The following is a 7,716-nucleotide window of genomic DNA, read 5'->3' as shown; positions in this document are numbered from 1 at the left end:
CGACAGGCTGCGGCGCCCCCCACCCCCCTGCCACTGTGTGCTTGCCCTACAGCCGTATAGGCCTATACGAACACATGTGTACTTAAAGGCGTCTTTGGGGTTTTATTTTACAAAAATGGGGCATGCGATCCTCCCGGGGTCACCAGGGGTGATTCAGGGCCCAGGCAGGTGTGGCAGGTGTGCTGGGGGCAGTGCTGGAACCCATTCTCCGTGTGAAGCAGGTGCCACGCAGACACCCAAGTTCGTCTGCGGTGGGAGCTGCCTCTTGCCGTCAACCTGGATGCCCTGCGCTCAACCGCGCCTTCGTGCCGTCACCTCCCTGGGAGCTGCCCGACCCTCTGCAAGGCGCACACTTCAGGCTCTTCAGGGAACAACCCTCTGCCGACGGGCTGTTTCCACCACCAGGACGCTTTGCAAAACACTCGTATGTGGGCTCTTCAGTACTGGCTCTTTTAATTTTATGAAATAAATCCTCAAAGTGAGATTCCCATGCCAAACAGTAGGGCCATATTTTACCTTAACAGGTATTAGGAAATTGCATTCAGTTAGGTCGTACCCGTATCAATTCCCATCAGTGGGATACGAAGGCGCCGGTTCCCCCCCAGTCCTCCCAGCAATAAATGTTGGGACACCATAATCTTTGCCAATCTCTTGAATAAAAATGTGCCATTATTCTAATTTGATTTGTCTTGACTACTAATAAGGTTTAGTATCTTTTTAAGCATTTACTGCCACTTCTATTTCTTTCTCTGTTAATAGCCAATACATGTCTTTTGCACAGTTTTCCATTGGGTTTTAAATCCTTTTCTTATCAACCTGTAGGAACTTCTTGGATATTGGAAACAGTGATACTTTCCTGTCCGCGGGGGTTTCTCGGGCGCACTAGGTCCAGCCTCAGCTCACAGCCCAGCTCCTCCTGTGCCTAGCCCCCAGGCCCTGCTCCCTCCCCAGGGCCAGAAGCCCATGTCTGCCATGCACGGCCCACCTTACAGCAGCACGGAACCGTCTCCTCAGTCACTTCACTGTTTAGACATTGTCCAGGGTAAACTTGCCAACTCAGGGTTTCCAGGAATAGCTCAGTGTTTCCCCATTCCTCCCTCTTTGGGCGCTTTCACCTACATTCCTGAAGACTTGCCAATGTCCAGGAGTCAGGAGGCTTTTTCTTTTTTTCATCTTCAGGCACCTTTAGTTTCTTTAGTTTAATAATATACATATTCGAGTGGTGACTAATCGATTCGGAGACACATATTCAGCCTTTATTAATGGGATGTGTGTCCTCAAACTTGAAGACCACTGGTCTCTATTTTATATACAGGAAGCAGACATCGTTTCAATAATAAATCTACATCAAGACAGTGCGATCTACGTGCCTGTCCTCTCACTGAGGACATGCCTGTTTACACCTTCACGCCCCCAAAGAAGGCATCAAAGAGCCTGGCATGCACCTTGGTCATCCGACAATTAGGACGTGTGTCAGGACCCGGAAGTACACTTGCAGGAAGACTGGCAACAGATGCTACAAGGCGCCCTGGCTGGGGGCTGTGGACCTCGCCTCACTGGTCACCCGTGCTTCACCCCAATGATTCAAGTCTGCACAGCAGAACCCTGGACGGCCCTCTGCCTTCAGGCGGGTAGGGACCCCCACTATCTCTCCTGCTCTCCATCGGTATGATGAGTTTTCTCCACTTTCTCTACTCTCCTTTGGAAGTTATACAGTGTACTGGGTTGAACCATATGAAATTAGCAATTTCATATGGTTCGGCTGAATACGATTAATTTTTTAACACACATACTTGACTTAAAGTCTAATGTTAGTTGGTCTCTATCTTTCTCTACCCTATAAGAACCTTTGGGTACGTCTACCCTGATCACTACCAGTTCCATTCTACAGGGTATTATTGTCTTATATTTCAGTTCCATTTTGTCGTCACCAAAATAATCATTATCAACACAATTAGTGTTTATCATCGATGCTTATTTCCCTCTGTTTCCACGAGTCACCAATCCGTTTGCTGTCTTCAACCGTATCCCTCCTTTGTCGTGTTCAGTTCCTGAAGTACCTTCCTTGGAGATTTTCAGTAAAGAGCAGTTCGTGGTAAGCTCTGTCTGAAACATCTTCACAGCGTGCACACTCTTGAGTAATAGTTTAGCTGGATATAAAATTCTAGTTTGACAACTATATGTTTTCTCTCACTGCCTTGCAGGTATTTTCCTGTTGTTTTTAGGCTGCTCTTGTTGCTGTTTTGAAACTTCTCATAGCCCTGACACTGTGCTCGGGAGGGAAAATTCTGTTCCTCTCGGGCCCTTTTACAACATCCTTTCTGTCTTTGATGTTCTGAAGTTTCCCTAGGAGATGTCCATACCTACATGTTTTTAAAACCCTTCTCTAGATTCATTGAGAATCTTCTATCTGAGAATACATTTAATAAAAAGTGGAAGATTCTAAGCTCTTATCCCTTTCATTTTCTCTCTTTTCTCCTCTGGAACCCCTGGCTGATGTATGCTGGGTCATGTCACTCTAACCTGTGTGTCTCGTAACTGTGCTGCATCCTGTGCTGTGTTCCGCTGGTTTTCCTTAGATCCGTCTTCTGCTTTACTAGTTTTTCTACTCTATTCAGTCAGCTCTTTCATCTTGATTTAATGGATTCCTAATATTCCATTTTGATCTTTTCTATATCTACTGTGATTGGTTATTTGCTCTTTATTTCTGATTTTTAAAAGACATTTTATTTCTTTCATCATTTCTCAGATTTTTCAGTTGCCTAAAATTTTCAGGGAACTAATCTTCCCGGTTTCCTTCCTTCCTTCTTTTCTGTTTTTTTTGCCAGCAAAATTTCACTCACGGTGAAATCGTCTCTTTTTTGGTGTCTGTGTACCTGTCTGTGTGCATATTTAGCTGATCCCAAGCAAGGTTTCTATTTACTGTGGAACTTCATGGTACTTGGACTGTTAAAGTGACATTCCACGGTGGCTTTCTTTTCGCTTATGCCAGGTTTTGGGGGTGGGGTGGGTGTGCCACCACCCCAGGAACAGACTCTGTGAGAGTTTCTCAGCTTCTGGTCCCCACACCAGGAGGCGGAGTTTAAAGCCAGATTCTGGGTCCTCAAGAAGGGAAAGCCCAGGACCCTGGTTCTTCCTTGAGGATTACAGCCCCCTCTCCCAGTCACAGTAGGGCCAGGCCTCCTTCCCTGAGTAGGTGTGCGAAGTGCATCCATTTCCCCACAGGGGTGTAGGAGTCACCTCAGCTTCAGTTCTGCCCCTCCTATAGGCCAGGTGTGTGCACAAGACCCAAGCTCCCAATCTGTGGGCCCAAACTGGCCAGAGCTGCCGGTCCACGAGCCCGACGCCCCCACTCTCTCTCACTTCCCGCTTTGCTCTCACACACGGACACCGTGCTTCCTGGCTTGCCGTCTATGCCAGCACGGAAGAGAAGCTAAAGCCACCACCTCTGGGCCAGGCTGCTTGGGTTCCAACCCTGGCTGCACCACAGATGAGTTCCTTAACCTCACGGCTCTCAGTCTTCCTGGCCGTCACATCGTGGGACTCTCAGCTGAGTTCATCGACTCTAGGTGCTCAGCATTGTGCCCAGAACATGGTGCACACCCAACAGACACTACCTGCTATTACTTCAAAGCGGGTGGGGTGGTTCTGTCTTACCCAGAACGCTACGTGCTGCTCAGGCTTCCTGTGTCCCCCACTTAATCTTTCCTGCTTGTTGTTTATGTGTAAACCGTGTGATCCCAGTTTTTCAGAGCTCTGGCTCTATTTTGGGGGGTGGGGTGTTAAATCACTTTGTTGGAAGGAATGGCATTCAAACATAGGGGAAAAAATAAGCAGATGCTTTTGCACAGGTTATGGAAAGAGTAAAAAATGCAGTTCTGGTTTTCTAGTGTTGTGTAACGAAACACCCCAGAACTCAGAGCCTTAGAACCTCCATTTTGTTTTATTTCGCTCACAATGTAGTAGGTCAGGAATTCAGGAAAGGCTCTGCTGGGCAGGTCACCCTGACCCACGTGGCAACAGCTGGGATGTCGACGCCTGACCCACTTCCCACACCGCCTCTACGCTCAATTGCAGAGGGTTAATTTTCAACGCTGTGTTATGTCCACTATGTGAGTGTGCTTCACCCAGTCTCTTGTAGGTGGGCTTTGGGGTTGTCTCCGGTTTCTTTTCCAGTATGAACATTTCTGTGCATTTCTTCTGGTGGACACGCCCAGGTTTCTGTCTTGGGTACACATTAAGGAGTGGAATTGCTGAGCCAGAGGGCATGTAAATGCTCGTTTATAAGATTACACTACAGTGATCGTTCTGGTTACATGCCCTTCAGCCTGTGTAAGTTGATACTTGGTATCATCAGACATCTCGCTTTTGGCCAATAAAACAGTCCTGTAGTTTGCTGTAGCCTGTATGCATGTCTGAATCACCAGTGTCACTCAGAACCTCTGCAGCTGCTTTCTCTTTTGTGCAACAGCTGCTTTCTCTTTTGCCCATTGGGTTTTCTTCTTTCTTCTTACTGATTTGAGGTGTTCTTTATTTAATCTTGACACCAATTTTTTGTCAGTCGTCTTTTGCAAGTATAGTCTCATACTGTGACTTTTTTTTACCTGATGTAAATTGTCTTTTGACTTACAGAAGCTCTTAATCTTAATAATGAATTAAAATATATCAGTCTTTTTCTTTCCTGTTAGCACTTTTTGTACTTTAAGAAATCCTCCTCTACCTTGAAACCAGAAATCCTCACCTACATTTTCTTCTAAAGATTTTAAAATTTTGCTTTAGATATTTGCTTTGACACGAGTTCTTAATCCATCTGGAGAGGATAATTTAATTTTTTGTGGATAATTTAATTTTTCCCATATGGATAATAACCAATTATTCCTGGTACACACTGAAAACTCACTTCTTTCCCTGCTGGTTTGCCACGTGACCTGAGTCATTAAGAGAAGGTCCATATGTGCACAGATATGTTTAGGAACATTCTATCTATATGTTCCACTGGTCTTTTTTTTTTTTTTTTTTTTGTAGCTGCTAGACTGCAGTTGTAGACCTAGATTCTGGCCAATGGAATATAAACAGAAATGTCCTGTGGCAGTTCCAGAAATTTTCTCAAAAAACATTTGGTTTTCCCCTGTTTTTTTTTTTTTTTTTTTTTTTTACCCCTGAACTAATACCACACAGCATCCCTTACTAAAGTTTTATAATGTCTTGGTACCTGGCAGAGCAAGCCTACCTTCCTTCTTTAGAAGACAATTCTAATGAATTCCAATTTTCGAAGCAAATGGACAAGTTCTTAAAGGATCTTGTTGAGTTTTTTTTTTTCTGTACGTGGGCCTCTCACTGCCGTGGCCTCTCCCATCGCAGAGCACAGGCTCCAGACGCACAGGCTCAGCGGCCATGGCTCACGGGCCCAGCCGCTCCGCGGCACGTGGGATCCTCCCAGACCTGGGCACGAACCCGTGTCCCCTGCGTCGGCAGGCGGACTCTCAACCACTGCGCCACCAGGGAAGCCCCTTGTTGAGTTTTGACTGGAGTTGTATTAAATCGTTAGATAAACTGGGCGAGATTATATTATGATATTAAATTTTCCAGTTTAAAAACACGGCCTCCTGATCAGCTATACGACCAATGCCTTTCCTGGAGAGTATACTCCTGCTGTCTTTGACAACTGTTCTGCCAATGTTACGGTGGATGGAAAACCAGTGAATCTGGGCTTGTGGGATACAGCTGGACAAGAAGATTATGGCCAGTTACGTCCCCTGTCCTATCCACAAACAGATGTATCCTTAATTTGCTTTTCTCTTGTGAGTCCTGCATCATTTGAAAATGTTCACGCAAAGTGGTACCCTGAAGTGCGACACCACTGTCCCAACACTCTATCATCCAGGTGGGGAAGAAACTTGACCTGAGGGATGATAAAAACACGACTGAGGCACTGAAGGAGATCGGCGACACCCGTCACCTACCCGCAGGGCTCGGCCGTGGCCAAGGAGATGGGTGCTGTCAAATGCCTTGAGTGCTTGGTGCTCACACAGCGAGGCCTCAAGACAGTGTTTGATGAAGCTATCCGGGCGGTCCTCTGCTCGCTGCTACCCCCCGCACCGTCCCCCCGCCGCCCCACCCCCACCCGGAGTCAAGAAGGAAGAGAGAAAATGCCTGCTGTTGCGCGTGTCCAGGCTCCAGGACCCTTTGTACGCTTTGCTCAAACGGTGGAGCCTTCGCACTCAGTGCCAAGTTTTTGTTAACAGATTAGTTTTTCCATAAAACCGTTTTGAACCAGTCAGTAATTTCTAGGTTTTGTTTGTATAAAGTGTAAGAGTTCAAACTTTCACATTCTATTAAAGTTTAGCCCTAAAAAAAAAAAAAAAAAAAATGATTAGGTTTTCTTTTATATCCTGCAGGCAAATTTTACAAATTTCTGCATACAGGTCTTTACAACTTTGGTTAGACTTATCTCGTTATGTTTGTTGTTTTTGTTGCTATATAAATGGTAGAAACATTTTAAAGTTTCTTGATGATGTACAGAAACACAGTTGACATCTGTATATGCAATGTGCGCATGGAGCTTACACTCAGCTACGTGGCTCAACTCTATTATTGCTAGTCATTTGTTTCCAGATTCTTTCTGATTTTCTAAATGGAAAATCATTATCATCTGCAAAAAATAAATATCTGCTTTAATTTTTCCCTTGCCAGTCCATGTCTTCAATTTCTTTTTCTTGAATTATTTCACTCTCTGAGATCTTTAGTTCTTTTGTCTGATTTTAAGGCAAATGCGTAAACAGAATTCTCTTCACCATCCCTGTGTTTTCCCTGGGCGCCTCATTCATGTGCATAACGTCACTGGGGGTAGCAGCTCCTCGAGCTCCTTTTATCCCAGCTCTCCCCTGGCCCCCCGAGCCCAGCATCCAACCCACCCATCAGGATGCTCCGGGGACGTCACACAGCTCTCTGCTCACTGAGATGCAGTTGCTTCCCCCATGCAGCATCCTCTGCCCACGAGGGCCTCCCCTGTACACCCAGGAGCCTTGGTGTACACTCAGGCGTACACCCCCGCCCCCTAGTCACCAACACCCAACACTTTCTACCTCCATAAAAAATCTTAGATCGGTCCAGTGGTTAATTGGGAGATTGGGATTGACACATATACACGAGTACGTATAAGACAGATAACTAATAAGAACCTGCCGTATAGCACAGGGAAATCTACCTCACTTCACTACACAGTAGAAACTAACGCAACAACGTAAAACAACTATACCCCACTAAAAAAATTAAAGAAAAAAAAAGACGTCGCCTTCCAATGCAGGGGGTGCAGGTTTGCTCCCTGGTGGGGGAGCTAAGACCCCACATGCCTTGCGGCCAAAAAACCAAAACAGAGAACAAAAGCAATGTTGTCACAAATCCAATAAAGACTTTAAAAATGGTCCACATCAAAAAAATCTTGTAAAAGAACCCTTAGCTCCGTCCTCCTCTCTCCCTCCCTCTGCTCATCCACCAAGTGCTCCTTGATTCAGGTGCCATCTCCTTCCCCATCGCAGCCACAGCGCTCCAACTTCCCCTCCGTATCCTGGCTGTGCACTCCCCCAGCCCTCTCTGTCTTTTGGGAGAAATATTCTTTCCAAAACGTACAGAACATCAGTTCCCGACCCTACTTAGAAGCCTCTGACGGCCTCCCACTGCTGTTCTCCACGTGACTGTAAAGACACTGACTCGCTG

At 46.0% G+C, this 7,716-nt stretch overlaps 1 pseudogene; it reads left to right on the top strand.

Moving 5' to 3' along the window:
* The first annotated feature begins 5,594 nt into the window (after positions 1–5,594).
* LOC103070231 (ras-related C3 botulinum toxin substrate 1 pseudogene) lies at positions 5,595–6,242 on the top strand (annotated as a pseudogene).
* The last annotated feature ends 1,474 nt before the right edge of the window (positions 6,243–7,716 follow it).

Source organism: Lipotes vexillifer, unplaced genomic scaffold (genome assembly GCF_000442215.2).
Source record: "Lipotes vexillifer unplaced genomic scaffold, Lipotes_vexillifer_v1.1 scaffold1115, whole genome shotgun sequence".
In the NCBI taxonomy this organism is placed as follows: domain Eukaryota; kingdom Metazoa; phylum Chordata; class Mammalia; order Artiodactyla; family Lipotidae; genus Lipotes; species Lipotes vexillifer.
This window is presented reverse-complemented; position numbering and strand designations above follow the sequence as displayed.